This window comes from Salvelinus namaycush, unplaced genomic scaffold (assembly GCF_016432855.1).
Source record: "Salvelinus namaycush isolate Seneca unplaced genomic scaffold, SaNama_1.0 Scaffold901, whole genome shotgun sequence".
NCBI classification, from domain to species: Eukaryota; Metazoa; Chordata; class Actinopteri; order Salmoniformes; family Salmonidae; genus Salvelinus; species Salvelinus namaycush.
The window spans coordinates 19,954-41,270 of NW_024061644.1; the positions used below are offsets into that span (position 1 = coordinate 19,954).

Here is a 21,317-nt window from a genome sequence, read left to right on the forward strand (position 1 = left end):
AACAAACCTTGCTAACATTTCAAAGCGAGGGCACATATTTCAGCCTTGTGGGAAAAAACGGACAAATACAATGACTTCTGACAAATACATCATCAGCAACAGTTTCCCATGCAGCTATCCTACTAGCCACAATAAATACACAAAAGCTCTGGATGTTGAAAACCTATTGCATTGTTCTGTGCTAAGGAGGAACGCATGTATGGACAATTTCATATTGGAAGCGCATGACACATCATGACCGGGGGGGGGGGTTAGAGTGGCTTCTCAACTATCTCCTGATTGAAGTACCAGCGTGGCATAAATACAATGCTGCATTTCGCAACATAATGTTTCGACAAAATGCCAACAATATTTTGCTACAAACAAATGTTTCCACCTTTCGATTGGTCCACAAAGTCTCCTTCACAACTGACTTCAAAGATCTCCATAAGCACAGTCAGTTGACTCAAGTCATCCTTAAGCCTGCCGCCAAGCAACAGTTTATCATTAACAAAGACATCAGGGTAAAGCTCAAACGAGCACTACCATAAATTTTGCAATCGGATTCCCACATTTGGAAAATTCGCAAGGGGTCAGCACAGCCAGAGTGCAATGGCTGAGCCCCACACCGGGTGAACCACCTTCTTGATCACGGTATCTCTTCTGCTTAGTGGAGGAAAAGTGTCTCCAGTGCCAACATTTTCCGCTAACGGTAACCACTTTGTGTTCTGATAATATCATATCACATCGACCTGCGTTAAATGCCGTTTAGGAATGCACTTGCACACAGAGTAGTGAAAAAGTAGTTTATTTTGTTTACTAGATTATATCAGTGAACCACTAGATTCCCATCATGCAACACTGTCGAAAAAATCACCAATTACTTTTTAATATCTTAACCTATCTGATATCACAAATGTTTGCGATATGACGAAATACAATCACATTCAGACACACACACACACACACAGACAAATGCATGAAACCAATTGATTTATTATCGATAACATCTCAGATTCTCTTGTGCTTTTGATTTACTCCATAAAAGAAGGGTTGTAATTCCAACATGGAAAACACAGGGCCATCAGACACCAGTCCAGTTCCACTCCTCACCAGCATTATTTCCTTTGATCATTTGAACAGGGCGAGGGAGCACAGAGCACACACAAGCTGCATTCAGTAACAATATTCTTATTTGTCTTATGCATAAAAGGCAGTTGCTCCCTGACAACACAAGGAACTTTGATCGTATTAAAAGGGCAGGGGAGACTAGCCCATAGAAGCTGCATTTAGTCAATTCAGCATCAAATGCTTACTACAAGGCAGTGTTGCTGATGAAATAATGCCACACCCCCTAGTGGACAAAAGGCTTACAGCACCTGGTATTCCCAGGCGGTCTCCCATCCAAGTACTAACCAGGCCCGACCCTGCTTAGCTTCCGAGATCAGACGAGATCGGGCGTATTCAGGCTGGTATGGCCGTAAGCGAAGGTACATCTCTTGGCACACCATATAAAGTCAAAGTGAGTCTGATAAACAGACATTGCATTCTCACCAATTAGATAAGCAGCTTGAACTTTGGCTCACTCAAAAAGTGGAAGAAATTACATATACTGTAGCCATCACTTTTTAGCACAGATAGTTGGATGAAATACAAACAAACCTTGCAAACATTTCTAAGCGAGGGCACATATTTCAGCCTTGTGGGAAAAAACGGACAAATACAATGACTTCTGACAAATACATCATCAGCAACAGTTTCCCATGCAGCTATCCTACTAGCCACAATAAATACACAAAAGCTCTGGATGTTGAAAACCTATTGCATTGTTCTGTGCTAAGGAGGAACGCATGTATGGACAATTTCATATTGGAAGCGCATGACACATCATGACCGGGGGGGGGGGGTTAGAGTGGCTTCTCAACTATCTCCTGATTGAAGTACCAGCGTGGCATAAATACAATGCTGCATTTCGCAACATAATGTTTCGACAAAATGCCAACAATATTTTGCTACAAACAAATGTTTCCACCTTTCGATTGGTCCACAAAGTCTCCTTCACAACTGACTTCAAAGATCTCCATAAGCACAGTCAGTTGACTCAAGTCATCCTTAAGCCTGCCGCCAAGCAACGGTTTATCATTAACAAAGACATCAGGGTAAAGCGCAAACGAGCACTACCATAAATTTTGCAATCGAGATTCCCACATTTGGAAAATTCACAAGGGGTCAGCACAGCCAGAGTGCAATGGCTGAGCCCCACACCGGGTGAACCACCTTCTTGATCACGTTTTCTCTTCTGCTTAGTGGAGGAAAAGTCTCTCCAGTGCCAACATTTTCCGCTAACGGTAACCACTTTGTGTTCTGATAATATCATATCACATCGACCTGCGTTAAATGCCGTTTAGGAATGCACTTGCACACAGAGTAGTGAAAAAGTAGTTTATTTTGTTTACTAGATTATATCAGTGAACCACTAGATTCCCATCATGCAACACTGTCGAAAAAATCACCAATTACTTTTTAATATCTTAACCTATCTGATATCACAAATGTTTGCGATATGACGAAATACAATCACATTCAGACACACACACACACACACACAGACAAATGCATGAAACCAATTGATTTATTATCGATAACATCTCAGATTCTCTTGTGCTTTTGATTTACTCCATAAAAGAAGGGTTGTAATTCCAACATGGAAAACACAGGGCCATCAGACACCAGTCCAGTTCCACTCCTCACCAGCATTATTTCCTTTGATCATTTGAACAGGGCGAGGGAGCACAGAGCACACACAAGCTGCATTCAGTAACAATATTCTTATTTGTCTTATGAATAAAAGGCAGTTGCTCCCTGACAACACAAGGAACTTTGATCGTATTAAAAGGGCAGGGGAGACTAGCCCATAGAAGCTGCATTTAGTCAATTCAGCATCAAATGCTTACTACAAGGCAGTGTTGCTGATGAAATAATGCCACACCCCCTAGTGGACAAAAGGCTTACAGCACCTGGTATTCCCAGGCGGTCTCCCATCCAAGTACTAACCAGGCCCGACCCTGCTTAGCTTCCGAGATCAGACGAGATCGGGCAGTATTCAGGCTGGTATGGCCGTAAGCGAAGGTACATCTCTTGGCACACCATATAAAGTCAAAGTGAGTCTGATAAACAGACATTGCATTCTCACCAATTAGATAAGCAGCTTGAACTTTGGCTCACTCAAAAAGTGGAAGAAATTACATATACTGTAGCCATCACTTTTTAGCACAGATAGTTGGATGAAATACAAACAAACCTTGCAAACATTTCTAAGCGAGGGCACATATTTCAGCCTTGTGGGAAAAAACGGACAAATACAATGACTTCTGACAAATACATCATCAGCAACAGTTTCCCATGCAGCTATCCTACTAGCCACAATAAATACACAAAAGCTCTGGATGTTGAAAACCTATTGCATTGTTCTGTGCTAAGGAGGAACGCATGTATGGACAATTTCATATTGGAAGCGCATGACACATCATGACCGGGGGGGGGGTTAGAGTGGCTTCTCAACTATCTCCTGATTGAAGTACCAGCGTGGCATAAATACAATGCTGCATTTCGCAACATAATGTTTCGACAAAATGCCAACAATATTTTGCTACAAACAAATGTTTCCACCTTTCGATTGGTCCACAAAGTCTCCTTCACAACTGACTTCAAAGATCTCCATAAGCACAGTCAGTTGACTCAAGTCATCCTTAAGCCTGCCGCCAAGCAACAGTTTATCATTAACAAAGACATCAGGGTAAAGCTCAAACGAGCACTACCATAAATTTTGCAATCGGATTCCCACATTTGGAAAATTCGCAAGGGGTCAGCACAGCCAGAGTGCAATGGCTGAGCCCCACACCGGGTGAACCACCTTCTTGATCACGGTATCTCTTCTGCTTAGTGGAGGAAAAGTGTCTCCAGTGCCAACATTTTCCGCTAACGGTAACCACTTTGTGTTCTGATAATATCATATCACATCGACCTGCGTTAAATGCCGTTTAGGAATGCACTTGCACACAGAGTAGTGAAAAAGTAGTTTATTTTGTTTACTAGATTATATCAGTGAACCACTAGATTCCCATCATGCAACACTGTCGAAAAAATCACCAATTACTTTTTAATATCTTAACCCATCTGATATCACAAATGTTTGCGATATGACGAAATACAATCACATTCAGACACACACACACACACAGACAAATGCATGAAACCAATTGATTTATTATCGATAACATCTCAGATTCTCTTGTGCTTTTGATTTACTCCATAAAAGAAGGGTTGTAATTCCAACATGGAAAACACAGGGCCATCAGACACCAGTCCAGTTCCACTCCTCACCAGCATTATTTCCTTTGATCATTTGAACAGGGCGAGGGAGCACAGAGCACACACAAGCTGCATTCAGTAACAATATTCTTATTTGTCTTATAAATAAAAGGCAGTTGCTCCCTGACAACACAAGGAACTTTGATCGTATTAAAAGGGCAGGGGAGACTAGCCCATAGAAGCTGCATTTAGTCAATTCAGCATCAAATGCTTACTACAAGGCAGTGTTGCTGATGAAATAATGCCACACCCCCTAGTGGACAAAAGGCTTACAGCACCTGGTATTCCCAGGCGGTCTCCCATCCAAGTACTAACCAGGCCCGACCCTGCTTAGCTTCCGAGATCAGACGAGATCGGGCGTATTCAGGCTGGTATGGCCGTAAGCGAAGGTACATCTCTTGGCACACCATATAAAGTCAAAGTGAGTCTGATAAACAGACATTGCATTCTCACCAATTAGATAAGCAGCTTGAACTTTGGCTCACTCAAAAAGTGGAAGAAATTACATATACTGTAGCCATCACTTTTTAGCACAGATAGTTGGATGAAATACAAACAAACCTTGCAAACATTTCTAAGCGAGGGCACATATTTCAGCCTTGTGGGAAAAAACGGACAAATACAATGACTTCTGACAAATACATCATCAGCAACAGTTTCCCATGCAGCTATCCTACTAGCCACAATAAATACACAAAAGCTCTGGATGTTGAAAACCTATTGCATTGTTCTGTGCTAAGGAGGAACGCATGTATGGACAATTTCATATTGGAAGCGCATGACACATCATGACCGGGGGGGGGGTTAGAGTGGCTTCTCAACTATCTCCTGATTGAAGTACCAGCGTGGCATAAATACAATGCTGCATTTCGCAACATAATGTTTCGACAAAATGCCAACAATATTTTGCTACAAACAAATGTTTCCACCTTTCGATTGGTCCACAAAGTCTCCTTCACAACTGACTTCAAAGATCTCCATAAGCACAGTCAGTTGACTCAAGTCATCCTTAAGCCTGCCGCCAAGCAACAGTTTATCATTAACAAAGACATCAGGGTAAAGCTCAAACGAGCACTACCATAAATTTTGCAATCGAGATTCCCACATTTGGAAAATTCGCAAGGGGTCAGCACAGCCAGAGTGCAATGGCTGAGCCCCACACCGGGTGAACCACCTTCTTGATCACGGTATCTCTTCTGCTTAGTGGAGGAAAAGTGTCTCCAGTGCCAACATTTTCCGCTAACGGTAACCACTTTGTGTTCTGATAATATCATATCACATCGACCTGCGTTAAATGCCGTTTAGGAATGCACTTGCACACAGAGTAGTGAAAAAGTAGTTTATTTTGTTTACTAGATTATATCAGTGAACCACTAGATTCCCATCATGCAACACTGTCGAAAAAATCACCAATTACTTTTTAATATCTTAACCTATCTGATATCACAAATGTTTGCGATATGACGAAATACAATCACATTCAGACACACACACACACACACACAGACAAATGCATGAAACCAATTGATTTATTATCGATAACATCTCAGATTCTCTTGTGCTTTTGATTTACTCCATAAAAGAAGGGTTGTAATTCCAACATGGAAAACACAGGGCCATCAGACACCAGTCCAGTTCCACTCCTCACCAGCATTATTTCCTTTGATCATTTGAACAGGGCGAGGGAGCACAGAGCACACACAAGCTGCATTCAGTAACAATATTCTTATTTGTCTTATAATAAAAGGCAGTTGCTCCCTGACAACACAAGGAACTTTGATCGTATTAAAAGGGCAGGGGAGACTAGCCCATAGAAGCTGCATTTAGTCAATTCAGCATCAAATGCTTACTACAAGGCAGTGTTGCTGATGAAATAATGCCACACCCCCTAGTGGACAAAAGGCTTACAGCACCTGGTATTCCCAGGCGGTCTCCCATCCAAGTACTAACCAGGCCCGACCCTGCTTAGCTTCCGAGATCAGACGAGATCGGGCGTATTCAGGCTGGTATGGCCGTAAGCGAAGGTACATCTCTTGGCACACCATATAAAGTCAAAGTGAGTCTGATAAACAGACATTGCATTCTCACCAATTAGATAAGCAGCTTGAACTTTGGCTCACTCAAAAAGTGGAAGAAATTACATATACTGTAGCCATCACTTTTTAGCACAGATAGTTGGATGAAATACAAACAAACCTTGCTAACATTTCTAAGCGAGGGCACATATTTCAGCCTTGTGGGAAAAAACGGACAAATACAATGACTTCTGACAAATACATCATCAGCAACAGTTTCCCATGCAGCTATCCTACTAGCCACAATAAATACACAAAAGCTCTGGATGTTGAAAACCTATTGCATTGTTCTGTGCTAAGGAGGAACGCATGTATGGACAATTTCATATTGGAAGCGCATGACACATCATGACCGGGGGGGGGGTTAGAGTGGCTTCTCAACTATCTCCTGATTGAAGTACCAGCGTGGCATAAATACAATGCTGCATTTCGCAACATAATGTTTCGACAAAATGCCAACAATATTTTGCTACAAACAAATGTTTCCACCTTTCGATTGGTCCACAAAGTCTCCTTCACAACTGACTTCAAAGATCTCCATAAGCACAGTCAGTTGACTCAAGTCATCCTTAAGCCTGCCGCCAAGCAACAGGTTTATCATTAACAAAGACATCAGGGTAAAGCGCAAACGAGCACTACCATAAATTTTGCAATCGAGATTCCCACATTTGGAAAATTCGCAAGGGGTCAGCACAGCCAGAGTGCAATGGCTGAGCCCCACACCGGGTGAACCACCTTCTTGATCACGGTATCTCTTCTGCTTAGTGGAGGAAAAGTGTCTCCAGTGCCAACATTTTCCGCTAACGGTAACCACTTTGTGTTCTGATAATATCATATCACATCGACCTGCGTTAAATGCCGTTTAGGAATGCACTTGCACACAGAGTAGTGAAAAAGTAGTTTATTTTGTTTACTAGATTATATCAGTGAACCACTAGATTCCCATCATGCAACACTGTCGAAAAAATCACCAATTACTTTTTAATATCTTAACCTATCTGATATCACAAATGTTTGCGATATGACGAAATACAATCACATTCAGACACACACACACACACACACAGACAAATGCATGAAACCAATTGATTTATTATCGATAACATCTCAGATTCTCTTGTGCTTTTGATTTACTCCATAAAAGAAGGGTTGTAATTCCAACATGGAAAACACAGGGCCATCAGACACCAGTCCAGTTCCACTCCTCACCAGCATTATTTCCTTTGATCATTTGAACAGGGCGAGGGAGCACAGAGCACACACAAGCTGCATTCAGTAACAATATTCTTATTTGTCTTATAATAAAAGGCAGTTGCTCCCTGACAACACAAGGAACTTTGATCGTATTAAAAGGGCAGGGGAGACTAGCCCATAGAAGCTGCATTTAGTCAATTCAGCATCAAATGCTTACTACAAGGCAGTGTTGCTGATGAAATAATGCCACACCCCCTAGTGGACAAAAGGCTTACAGCACCTGGTATTCCCAGGCGGTCTCCCATCCAAGTACTAACCAGGCCCGACCCTGCTTAGCTTCCGAGATCAGACGAGATCGGGCATATTTTATTTTTTTTTTTTTTTTTTATTATAAAAAAGTTTCAATTACAATATTTTATCAAATGTACAATACACAAAAACCGAGACTAACATAGGCAGGTGAACAATTCACCCCCTATCAAATCAAAGAACTCAAATAAATAAAATACAACAAAAACTAATAAAAGCCTAACATAAATTCCAATCTCACAAAACAGGCATGTTGAAATCAACTCTCGAACAACTATGAAAACCAATAAATTAATAAACATACCAATACTTTCAAAAATTATAAGTGATTCTTCCACCATCCACGTTTGAAATCAACCCACTCCCCTCCACAAAAGCTTCATCAAAACATTCCTTTCCATAACAATAAAACATATCTATATGCTTCTTTAACAATACTACAAAAATATCCCACACCCTTACCTTCTTCCCCTCAAAAAAAGCATAATTCCTCCTACAAAAAATAGCATACCTCAAGAAACTCAAAACAACATTCAACAAACCCACATTAACACCCTCACATTTACCAGACACGCCAAATAACACCAATTCATCCCACACATATTTTTTCAAAATATCACCCCCCCAGTTTCTATGAATCATTCCCTTTACTTTACAAAATAAATCTTTTAACTCCTTACATTCCACAAACAAATGCATTAAATTTTCCGGTGACTCACCACATAAGTCACATTCTCTATTTATTTCCCTATTGATTTGATGTAAAACCACTTTTGTATATATACGATTATGCCTTATTTTAAAATCGTTACTTTCACATTCCATACTATTATATTTTACATTTAAAGTTTTCCATATCTTTTTTACGTCCAAAGTCGGAAAAATTCCTTTCCAAACTTTCTCCGCAGCTGGCCTTTTCACATTTTTCTCTACCATTATTTTATAGAATCTTTTCACTGGGATACTAGATAAATGAGCCTTCTCCTTACTGTTACCAATAAACAAATTTGGAAAGACAAATAAATCTTCCCTAACAACTTCACTATTTATTAAATCCACCCATTTACTTGGTATACTTTCTTTTATCTTCTCATACATATTTCTCACTGTTCCCCTACCCACCTCTACATCCCATTCATGGATGGTATCAAAAATAGCTTCCTCAGGAAAAAAACCTGGAATTACCTCATATGTGTAATCTTTTATTTGTCTAAGACCTGCACTCATGAATACTTCACTATATAACACCTTTTCTTTGTACTTAAGTTTCTCATTCAGAAAAACAGGATGATTCATAATTAGGTCAATATGCCCACACTCATAATACACATTAGGCAACAACTCTGCCCATGCATTTAACACTTCTTTATAAAAATCTGGTACCTTTTCACACATTTTCCTTTTAAGACCCATCAACAAACCATTATCTTCACATCCACCACTCTCATCTAAATAGACTTTGAAAAAATGTTTCCAGCCATAATCTAAGCTGTCATACAAATATTTCTTTACTATTTTTATCCTAATAGCTTTTCTTTTAACATCCAAATCTACAAGTTTTAAACCTCCATCATCATAGTCTGCTATCAATGTTTTCTGCGCAATTCTAACACCTTTACCATCCCATATAAAATTAGACACCACATTATTCAATTCATTTAGAACCCACTCTGGCATGTCTAGAACTCCCAAAACATACACAAGTTTAGATGATACCAAAGCATTTACTACAATTATTTTACCTTTTAACTTTAATTTTCTATTTTTCCAGAAATTCAAAGTTTGCTTGATTTTATTGAGGATCCCTGTCCAAGTTATATCCCTTGCCTCTTTCTCCTCTACACCAATATGTACTCCCAGCACCTTCATAAAATCCTTAGCTACCTTAAATGGAATCTCACACTTATTTGCATTGATATCCCCAAAGAACATAATTTCCGTCTTCTCTATATTAACTTCAGCCCCCGATGCCTTACAATAGATATCTATGATTTTCATAATGCTTTCAATGCTACCTACATCCTTCACAGTAAAAGTAGTGTCATCAGCGTACTGATGTATAACACTGACACCACCACCTGGGATTCCCACACCCCTCACCTCTTTGTCTCCAAGTATTAAAACAGCTAAAGGTTCTGTAGAAACACTGTACAACAGAGCTGACAAAGGACAACCCTGCCTTACTGACCTCTCTATAGGGAAAGTATCTGTTAACACTCCGTTACATTTAACACAACTTTTTGCTCCACTATACAACAAGTTAATCCAAGATACAAATTTTGGCCCAAAACCAAACCTCTCCAAAGTCTGTAGTAGAAAACTATGTTCCACTTTATCAAAAGCTTTCTTAAAATCTAAACTTAAAACTATACCACCTTCATTTTTCATTTGATTAACAACATCTCTAATTGTACAAATTACATCGGCAACATCTCTTCCGGGTATTCCGTAGGCTTGTGTTGATGTAATAATACTTCCAATCACCATTTTCATCCTATTAGCCAAAACTTTAGTCAGTATTTTATAATCTGAATTCAGAAGACTAATAGGCCTATAATTTTCTAACTTTAACCTACTGCCTCTATTTTTAAACAAGATGGTTAACATACCAATTGACATAGACTCAGGGATTTCCTTATTCTCTTCCATATACTGAAAAACCTTCAATAAAATGGGTGCCAAAATATCCACAAAAGCTTTATAGAATTCATTTGTTAAACCATCCAAACCTGGACTTTTATTTCCTTGAGTGTTCTCAATTGCTTTCTTGATTTCCACAATTGAAATATCTTCATCACACATCATTCTATCTGCCTGAGATACTTTGGCACTGATTTTCTCCAACACTTTTGCAACACACACTTTGTCCACATCATTCTTTTTATAAAGATTTCTGTAAAAGGATTCAACTGAATCTAAGATGTCAACAAAATCATTTACCTTTACACCTTTTTCATTTTCTAATTCTACAATATAACTCTTAAATTTCTTTCGTTTTTCAAGCCCCAGAAAAAAGGAAGTACATTTCTCTCCCTCCAAGGCGTACTGTGCCTTACTCCTAACAATAGCCCCTAAACATTTCTTTTTTTCATAAAACCCTAGCTCTGCATGGATTTTCAAATAGTTCACAACATCATAGTCTGGATCAGCATCAGCCTTTTCAAGTTCATGTAACATCCTATTTCTAAGCATTTTTTCTTTCTGCTTATCTAAACGGTTACGATTTTTAGAGTACCTAATACTCCTGTTTTTTACTTTAACTTTCACTTCCTCCCACCATAAACACACATTCTCTTTTAACAGTACATTAGACATTTCATCCTCGATACATTCAACAATTTCCTTTATATAACTTTCTTCCTTTAACAGACTGGCATTTAAACACCAGACACCTCCCCCCCTCATCTCCACAGCAAAACCTATCTGAAATGACATTACTGCATGATCACTGTATGCTGTAAAATTATATGTCATCTTCTGAACCTGCTGTACCACATCTACCTTTGCTAAACATAAATCAATTCTACTTTGTTTTAGTTCATTTAACACCACCTGCCTTCTCGAAAACTCTCTTCTATTTACATTTTCAGCCCTCCATATATCTACAAGATTTTCCTTATTCATTAATTCCCGTAAAGCATTTCTAGACGAATCATGTCTGAAACTATCACATCTCGAGACATCCATTCTAGTACACTTCACGTTAAAATCTCCTACTAGTATACAGTTCTCTGAACACAGTGTTCTTAGGTTATTAAACATATCTCTCCTTTCCGCTTCAATATTCGAAGCATAAACATTAATTAGACGAAAAATGACATTTTGCACTTCAAACTCAATAACAATAATTCTTCCCTGATTATCTGCATATACCTGCTTGACATTTTTAACCACATCATTTTTTACCAAAATAGCCACTCCACATGTTTTATCACTTCCGTGACTACAAAAAATGAGCTCAGACCATTTGCTCTTAATTTCCAGCATTTTGGCGTCCGTCCAATTAGTCTCTTGAAAACACCACATGTCCGTTTCAACAGACACCAAAACCTGCTCCAATTTGTTCATATTTCTTAAACTGTTGCCATTTAGTGATGCAACTCTAATCATTGTTAATATATGCAGAAATATAGCCAAAAACAAACATGTCATTTCAAAATAGACTTTTTCTTTTTTCCAGATCCCGTCACCTCCTTAGCTTTCACTAATGCTCTCTTATTTCTAGCAAACCGCTGAAAATCCTCAATATCTATTTCTTCGTCTGACTCCTGACTTGTACTTGTAAGGGGAGCAACATCCAAGCCTTTTGTAAAACATTCTTTAACAGTGCCATCAACTCCAGTGGACCCAGCCCTCTCCTTGGTTTCATTTTCACACAGGTTTAAAGCTGGTTCAGGCACCTGAGAAGCACCCTGCACCATCTCTACCTGTGTATCCAATTCACCAATCATGTGCTGCTGCTCCACCTTGTCAGCAGCAGAGACCAAGACTGCGTCTCGAGTACTGCCAGAAGGCATTACATACTCTCCAAGCATATCTATAGCTGTCTCTGGAATCACCTGCGACACACTTTCCATATCACTCTCTTCCTCCCCCTCCATAGTCTCACTCCTCTCAACCTCTTCTTCAGTAATGAGGTCCAGTGTTTGCAGAAATAAGACATCCTTTTCCTTCTTACATTTACATCTGTCCTTAGGTCTGTCACACCTTCTACACATATCACCGATGTTCGAACATTCTCTGGCATAATGTCCTTGTTCACCACATTTATGACATACAAATTCTGGACATTCTTTGAGTATGTGTCCCGGTTGAATACATAGTCTACATACCTTCACTTGGTTATCGTGGATCACTCGGAAATATTCAAATCCTTCTACAGTGTTGAATTTGGTTGAGTAAGGTAATGATTGCACACTGTCCGTAAACTTCACCTTACAAAATCTCGTCCCGTCCACAATGTCCGTTCCTGGCCACATCCTCCTCTTGATTGGTGTTGTTGCGTTCACATTCCATCCTTGTAATTTGTCATGTATTTCCTCATCCGTAATATATGCCGGCATGTTCAAAAAGGACACCACAAGTTCATCATTTCCCAGTTCTTTCGCCATTATTTGGCAGCTCTTTATTTTTAGCCCGTCTAGTAGTCTTTCTTTTCCTTTCGCGTGTGACATGGTTATTTCGTACTTATTTCTGTCCTTCATTCTACATCCCAATATCATTCCACATACTTCTTTTATTCCTCTCAGCAATTCCATCGTTGTTATTTTTTCTTCTCCAATAACTTCCACGTTCACCGTCAATTCTTTCTCATATTTTCTTCTCCTCAACTCTTCATTCGACGCTCTTTTTTCTCCGTTGTCCATTCTCATTGTTGTTGTTATTCTTGATGTCGAAGCCATTGTATCCGTCCAATTATTTTACTTAGAATCCCCCAAACAGCTCACGCCGTTGGGGGATAAAAACGCAAATATTTACAAAGAAAATAAGCTACACTCCCCACACAAACTTCCAAACTTAAAGTATATAAACCAGCAAAACCAAAAACGATTTTCTCTCTACAAACAATTCACAAACAATCCAACACCTGCTGCTCACTCACTTCCTGAAACTTCCAAAAAAGGGGCGTATTCAGGCTGGTATGGCCGTAAGCGAAGGTACATCTCTTGGCACACCATATAAAGTCAAAGTGAGTCTGATAAACAGACATTGCATTCTCACCAATTAGATAAGCAGCTTGAACTTTGGCTCACTCAAAAAGTGGAAGAAATTACATATACTGTAGCCATCACTTTTTAGCACAGATAGTTGGATGAAATACAAACAAACCTTGCTAACATTTCTAAGCGAGGGCACATATTTCAGCCTTGTGGGAAAAAACGGACAAATACAATGACTTCTGACAAATACATCATCAGCAACAGTTTCCCATGCAGCTATCCTACTAGCCACAATAAATACACAAAAGCTCTGGATGTTGAAAACCTATTGCATTGTTCTGTGCTAAGGAGGAACGCATGTATGGACAATTTCATATTGGAAGCGCATGGCACATCATGACCGGGGGGGGGGTTAGAGTGGCTTCTCAACTATCTCCTGATTGAAGTACCAGCGTGGCATAAATACAATGCTGCATTTCGCAACATAATGTTTCGACAAAATGCCAACAATATTTTGCTACAAACAAATGTTTCCACCTTTCGATTGGTCCACAAAGTCTCCTTCACAACTGACTTCAAAGATCTCCATAAGCACAGTCAGTTGACTCAAGTCATCCTTAAGCCTGCCGCCAAGCAACAGTTTATCATTAACAAAGACATCAGGGTAAAGCTCAAACGAGCACTACCATAAATTTTGCAATCGGATTCCCACATTTGGAAAATTCGCAAGGGGTCAGCACAGCCAGAGTGCAATGGCTGAGCCCCACACCGGGTGAACCACCTTCTTGATCACGGTATCTCTTCTGCTTAGTGGAGGAAAAGTGTCTCCAGTGCCAACATTTTCCGCTAACGGTAACCACTTTGTGTTCTGATAATATCATATCACATCGACCTGCGTTAAATGCCGTTTAGGAATGCACTTGCACACAGAGTAGTGAAAAAGTAGTTTATTTTGTTTACTAGATTATATCAGTGAACCACTAGATTCCCATCATGCAACACTGTCGAAAAAATCACCAATTACTTTTTAATATCTTAACCCTATCTGATATCACAAATGTTTGCGATATGACGAAATACAATCACATTCAGACACACACACACACACACAGACAAATGCATGAAACCAATTGATTTATTATCGATAACATCTCAGATTCTCTTGTGCTTTTGATTTACTCCATAAAAGAAGGGTTGTAATTCCAACATGGAAAACACAGGGCCATCAGACACCAGTCCAGTTCCACTCCTCACCAGCATTATTTCCTTTGATCATTTGAACAGGGCGAGGGAGCACAGAGCACACACAAGCTGCATTCAGTAACAATATTCTTATTTGTCTTATGCATAAAAGGCAGTTGCTCCCTGACAACACAAGGAACTTTGATCGTATTAAAAGGGCAGGGGAGACTAGCCCATAGAAGCTGCATTTAGTCAATTCAGCATCAAATGCTTACTACAAGGCAGTGTTGCTGATGAAATAATGCCACACCCCCTAGTGGACAAAAGGCTTACAGCACCTGGTATTCCCAGGCGGTCTCCCATCCAAGTACTAACCAGGCCCGACCCTGCTTAGCTTCCGAGATCAGACGAGATCGGGCGTATTTTTTTTTTTTTTTTCTTTTATTATGAAGAAACACATAACATTTACAACATTCAATCAACAATCAAAAGGTTGAACAATTCATCCTTTTACAAAATCAAAAAAAGAAAAGAAAATAAAACCTATTAGAAACACAATCATCCACCAAAACCAATTAATAATTAAAAACAAGTTTTCCATTCGACCCAATTTCAATAAAATTGCTCCCCCACACAAACAATTTTTCAAAATTACATCCACCATATTTATATATTACTTCTATATCTTTCTCTAACATACTTCTAAATAAAACCTCTACACTCACAATTTTCCCTTCATAATGTCCCAAATTCCTTCTTAGTCTTACAGCGTATCTGGCATGACTAAGAACAAAATTCATCAAATTAAAATTAATAACTTTGCTTTTCCCAGTTAAACCAAAAAGAAACAACCTCCTCCACTCAACCCCAGCAACAATCTCTTCTCCCCACTGTTGTACTAAAATCCCCTTTAAAAACTTATGAAACTCATCTAATCTACTACATTCAACAAAAAAGTGCATAAAATTTTCCACCCCCGTACCACAAATATCACATTCTCTTTTAATATCTCTATTTATTTGATGTAAAACCACGTTCGTAAAAATTCTATTATGTTTCATTTTAAAATCATTGTCTTCACATTCTATAGAATTATATTTTACATTTACATTCTTCCATATTGATTTTACATCTATATTTGCAAACACCCTAGACCACACTTTTTCCGAAGCAGGAGTTTTTATCTCTCTTAAAATACATTTTTCATAAACTTTTTTAACTTTCAAACCTGACAAATCATGCTTCTTCCCATTACCTTCATAATATAAAACCGGTAAACCCCTAGCTCTTGTTGCCACCTCTTTATTTATTAAAACACCCCACTCCCCAGGAAGACATCCTAATATTCTCTTATACATGTTCTCCACAGTAGTTCTACTTATTTCATCATTTTCTTCAACCACATTATCAAATATTGCCTGACTTGGAAGGAACCCCGGAATTACCTCATATAAGATGTCCCCAATCTGTCTCATCCCAGCCCTCATAAAATATTTACAAAACAACATCTTATTATTATACTGTATCTTGGGATTTAAAAAAATTGGCTGATTTAAAATATTGTCTAAAATGGTACACTCATAATAAATATTTGGTAAAAACTCCCCCCAAGCCTCAAACACTTCTCTATAAAACAAAGGTATATTACCTAACATTTCCTTTTTCATACACATCAATAAACCATTGTCCCCCATCCTCCCAACCTCCTGCAAATACTCCTTAAAAAATCTTTTCCATCCATAATCTAATTCCCCATATAAATATTTACGTACCATTTTGACTCTAATTGCTGTTTTCCTCACATTTAAATCCACCAACTTCAAGCCCCCCTCCTCATAACCTGCAATCAAAGTTTTAAAAGCTATTTTCACCCCCTTCCCTTCCCATAAAAAATCAACTACAATTTTATTCATTTCAGATAAAACCCATTCTGGCATATCCAAAACATTCATTACATAAATAAAAATTGACATCAACAATGAATTTATGACAATTACTTTCCCTTTTAATTTCAAAGACCTCCCCCTCCACATATTTACCACCTTCCTAACTTTGTTTATAACCCCACTCCATGTCATATCCCTAGCTTCCTGTTCCTTCACCCCTAAAAACACACCTAACACCTTAAAATAATCATTTACCATTTTAAAAGGAAAAATCTCCTCATTAATCTTCCCAACATACATTATTACTGACTTCTCCATATTCACTTTTGCTCCTGAGGCTTTCTCATATACTTTAAAACACTCCATCACCCTTTTAACACTTTCCTCATCTCTAACTGTTATTGTGGTATCGTCTGCATATTGATGAATTAAACTAAAACCTCCTTGCGGAGTCTCTACACAATTTATAAAATGATCTTTTTTAAGGTATGCCGCTAAGGGTTCTACCGATAAAACATACAGTAATGCTGATAAAGGGCACCCCTGTCTCACTGATCTCTCAAGAATAAAAGAATCTGTTAAAACCCCATTACATTTTACCCTACTTTTTGCCTTTCTATATAATAATTTTATCCATCCTATTATTCTATTTCCAAACCCATATTTTTCCAGTACCCTAAACATAAAATCATGTTCCACCCTGTCAAAAGCTTTATTAAAATCTATACTTAAAACAATTCCCCCTCTCTTATCGCTATTCATTTTATTTATCACATCTCTAAGTGTAATGATGGTATCAGCTATGTCTCTTCCAGGCACACTATAATTTTGTGTAGGTGCTATAATATCATTTAAAACCATCTTCATCCTATTCGCCAATATCTTAGCTAAAATCTTATAATCTGAATTTAATAAACTAATTGGCCTATAATTTTCTAATTTCATTTTGCTCCCCTTATTTTTATATAAAACCGATATCAGTCCTGTCACCATGGAGTCTGAAACAGTATTATTATCTTCCATATATTGATACACTTCCATTAAAATCGGTGCTAAAAAACTTTCATACATTTTGTAAAACTCTGCAATTAGTCCATCTACTCCAGGACTTTTATTTATTTGTAATCCCTTAATTGCATCTTTCACTTCATCCACTGTTATCTTCCTATCACATATTTGCTTTTCCTCAACACCAATTTGCACATCCACACTACCTAAAATCTCCTTTACACACTCTTCATCCACCTCCCCTTTCTTAAATAAATCCTTATAAAAATTCTGTACAGTTTCTAATATCTCAACATAATCATTTACCACTTCACCCTTTACATTTTCTATCTCACTAATATATGATTTCGTCTGTTTAGTTTTCTCTAAACCAAGAAAAAAAGACGTACATTTCTCCCCTTCTAAAACATACTTTGCCCTACTTCTAATAGATGCCCCCTTACATTTATCTATTTCACATTTGCTCAATTGTGCCTTTAAATCTAAAAACCTTTCAATATTATAAATAGGATCAATATCACATTTCCTCATTTCTTCATTCAATTTTGCTCTTAAATAATTTTCTTCTCTTGTCATCCTACTCCTTTTCTTCCTTGCATATCTAATACTAAAATCTTTTATTTTTTTCTTAACATTTTCCCACCACTGGCACTTATCATTCCCTTTTTGCTTATCCTCCATTTCATGTTCTATCAAAGATTTAAGTTGTATTCCATATTCCTCATCACCTAGATACCTTGCATTCATACACCACACTCCCCCCCCTTTCCCCTCCCTATCTAACCCCACCGAAAATGTTAACCCAGCATGATCACTAAAAGTTGTAAAAATATACTTAATATCCTTCATAAAATTCCTTAACCCTTCATTTACTAAAACCAGATCTATCCGTGTCTGTTTCAACTCCCCTAAAACCACCTGCCTTCTAGAAAATTCTCTCTTGTACGGATTCTCATCCCTCCATATATCAATCATTCCTTTTTCTATCATCATCTTCTTTAAAACCCCCCTAGATACATCACTTCTAAAAATAGCTCCTCTTGTCATATCCAGTCTATCCATTTTAACATTAAAATCCCCAACTACAATACAGTTTCCCTCACACCATTTTCCTATTTCTAAAAATAAATCTTTGCGCTCTATTTCAGTATTAGGCGCATAAATATTTATAATTCTAAAAACCCTACTCATATATTCAAAATCTACAATTAAAATCCTCCCATTATTATCATTATATATCTGTTTCACATTATCCACTACATCCTTCCTCAATAAAATAGCAACCCCACTTGAATTCCCCCTGCCATTGTTAACAAAAATAAAATCTCTCCATATTTTTTTTACTTCTAAAATACATACATTGTCCCAATGTGTTTCTTGCAGGCATAAAATATCCGAATTCTTCATTTTAACTATTCTTTGAAATTTTTCCATTGTTCTTAAACCATTCGCATTGATTGACATACAATTAACCATTCCAATAAATAATAATAAGAAAATATATTTTCTCATTTTCCTCTACCTTTTGTCATGTTTTCTTCCTTTTTCGTCCTTTTTCACCTCCAACGCCACTTTCCTCTTCCTGTAGCTTACCCTTGCTCTATCAATCTTTTCCATGTCTTCTGAATCTGAAATTGCCTCTAAATCCATCTCTTCCAACCAACTCGAATTCTTCTTTCCTGTGCCTGTTGTGCTGCTTGTATCCATTTGCGTCTCCTGTATAGTTGTCAGCATCCCACTCCCCTCCACTTCACCTCCTTCCGAAGCACCCACATAGCCCGAGGCCCCCCCCAAAAACTGTGAGTCCCCAGTGCCTCCACCCATCCCACTCCCGTCCTCCTCCTGAAAACTCCCTCTTCTTATCTCTGAATCCATACTGCCTCCTATTTCCTCCGTCTTCTGTTCCATCTTTTCCCCTCTTCTTTTCTCCGTCTCTCCTCCCTCCACCACGTCTTCTCCTCCATCGTCTTCTTCTACTCGGGGTGATACATCAGCCTCCACAAAAAGATCCTGGCTCCCCTCCTCATTCACAACCTCTCCACATTTGCACTCGTCAGCTCTCATGCGACATCCTTCGCAAAATGCCCTTTCCTTTCCACCTACACATTCTCTTGCATAATGCCCTTGCTTCCCGCACTTATAACATTTAAATTCAGGGCAGTCCTTCACAATATGCCCAGGCTGAATACAAAGCCTACAAACTCTGACCTGCTTATCATGCATGACTCTAAAGTACTCTCCACCTTCAAGCGTATCAAACTTTGTAGAGTACGGCAGTGATTTCACAGTATCAGTGAATTTGACTTTGCAGTATCTCGTGCCATCTGCTATATCCGTGCCTGGCCAAACTCTCCTCCTGATTTCAGAGACTGCTGATACACCCCAGCTACATAGCTTGCCCAATATAGCACTGTCTTCCATGTATACAGGCAGATTCATGAACGACACCACCACTTCCTTCACATTAATATCTCTCGCCAGTATCTTGGTGTCCTTTATTCGTATTCCATCCATTAGCCGTTCTTTTCCTTTTTCATTCCTCATCGTAACTTCATACTTCTTTTCTCCTTTCATTCGGCATCCCACCACCTCTCCACACACCTCCTTAATTGCTCTTAGTAGTTCCATTGTCGTCACTTTGTCTTCTCCTTCCAACTCAATTGCCACCGTGTATTCTTTTCCATATTTCATTCCTTCTTTATCTTCATTTTTCTTCCGTTGCGCATTTTCGTTGTCCTTTTCCATTCCGTTTGTCGTTGCCATGTTGTCCGTCATAATATATCAAAAAATGGGTCCAAAAAAGGCTCTCCCCCAAGCAGAAAACCTGCAAGGGGGAAGACTAACCAAACTTTAAACTATTCAACTGAAGAAAATAATAAATTATATTGCAAAAACCAATTAATTAACAAAAATAGCTCTCGAGCAAACACTCTCCAGCAAACACTCACTCACAGCTCAGACACTCGCACCTGTCGTCACTTCTCCAATCAGGATGGGCGTATTCAGGCTGGTATGGCCGTAAGCGAAGGTACATCTCTTGGCACACCATATAAAGTCAAAGTGAGTCTGATAAACAGACATTGCATTCTCACCAATTAGATAAGCAGCTTGAACTTTGGCTCACTCAAAAAGTGGAAGAAATTACATATACTGTAGCCATCACTTTTTAGCACAGATAGTTGGATGAAATACAAACAAACCTTGCAAACATTTCTAAGCGAGGGCACATATTTCAGCCTTGTGGGAAAAAACGGACAAATACAATGACTTCTGACAAATACATCATCAGCAACAGTTTCCCATGCAGGCTATCCTACTAGCCACAATAAATACACAAAAGCTCTGGATGTTGAAAACCTATTGCATTGTTCTGTGCTAAGGAGGAACGCATGTATGGACAATTTCATATTGGAAGCGCATGACACATCATGACCGGGGGGGGGTTAGAGTGGCTTCTCAACTATCTCCTGATTGAAGTACCAGCGTGGCATAAATACAATGCTGCATTTCGCAACATAATGTTTTGACAAAATGCCAACAATATTTTGCTACAAACAAATGTTTCCACCTTTCGATTGGTCCACAAAGTCTCCTTCACAACTGACTTCAAAGATCTCCATAAGCACAGTCAGTTGACTCAAGTCATCCTTAAG

At 38.6% G+C, this 21,317-nt stretch overlaps 4 non-coding genes and 6 pseudogenes across 4 annotated transcripts; all 10 read right to left on the reverse strand.

Annotated features, from left to right (window-relative positions):
* Positions 1–506: 506 nt before the first annotated feature.
* On the reverse strand, positions 507–653 carry LOC120043399 (annotated as a pseudogene).
* Positions 654–1,346: 693 nt separating this feature from the next.
* Positions 1,347–1,465, reverse strand: LOC120043391. Its single transcript, XR_005476429.1, has one exon. It is a non-coding gene; the product is annotated as a 5S ribosomal RNA (ribosomal RNA).
* A 674-nt stretch (positions 1,466–2,139) lies between these two features.
* Positions 2,140–2,289, reverse strand: LOC120043395 (annotated as a pseudogene).
* A 695-nt stretch (positions 2,290–2,984) lies between these two features.
* On the reverse strand, positions 2,985–3,104 carry LOC120043374. The gene has a single exon (XR_005476419.1). It is a non-coding gene; the product is annotated as a 5S ribosomal RNA (ribosomal RNA).
* A 674-nt stretch (positions 3,105–3,778) lies between these two features.
* On the reverse strand, positions 3,779–3,925 carry LOC120043400 (annotated as a pseudogene).
* A 691-nt stretch (positions 3,926–4,616) lies between these two features.
* On the reverse strand, positions 4,617–4,735 carry LOC120043403. Its single transcript, XR_005476430.1, has one exon. It is a non-coding gene; the product is annotated as a 5S ribosomal RNA (ribosomal RNA).
* A 674-nt stretch (positions 4,736–5,409) lies between these two features.
* LOC120043389 lies at positions 5,410–5,557 on the reverse strand (annotated as a pseudogene).
* Positions 5,558–6,251: 694 nt separating this feature from the next.
* Positions 6,252–6,370, reverse strand: LOC120043369. The gene has a single exon (XR_005476414.1). It is a non-coding gene; the product is annotated as a 5S ribosomal RNA (ribosomal RNA).
* Positions 6,371–7,043: 673 nt separating this feature from the next.
* Positions 7,044–7,193, reverse strand: LOC120043387 (annotated as a pseudogene).
* A 7,062-nt stretch (positions 7,194–14,255) lies between these two features.
* On the reverse strand, positions 14,256–14,402 carry LOC120043401 (annotated as a pseudogene).
* Between the last annotated feature and the right edge of the window lie 6,915 nt (positions 14,403–21,317).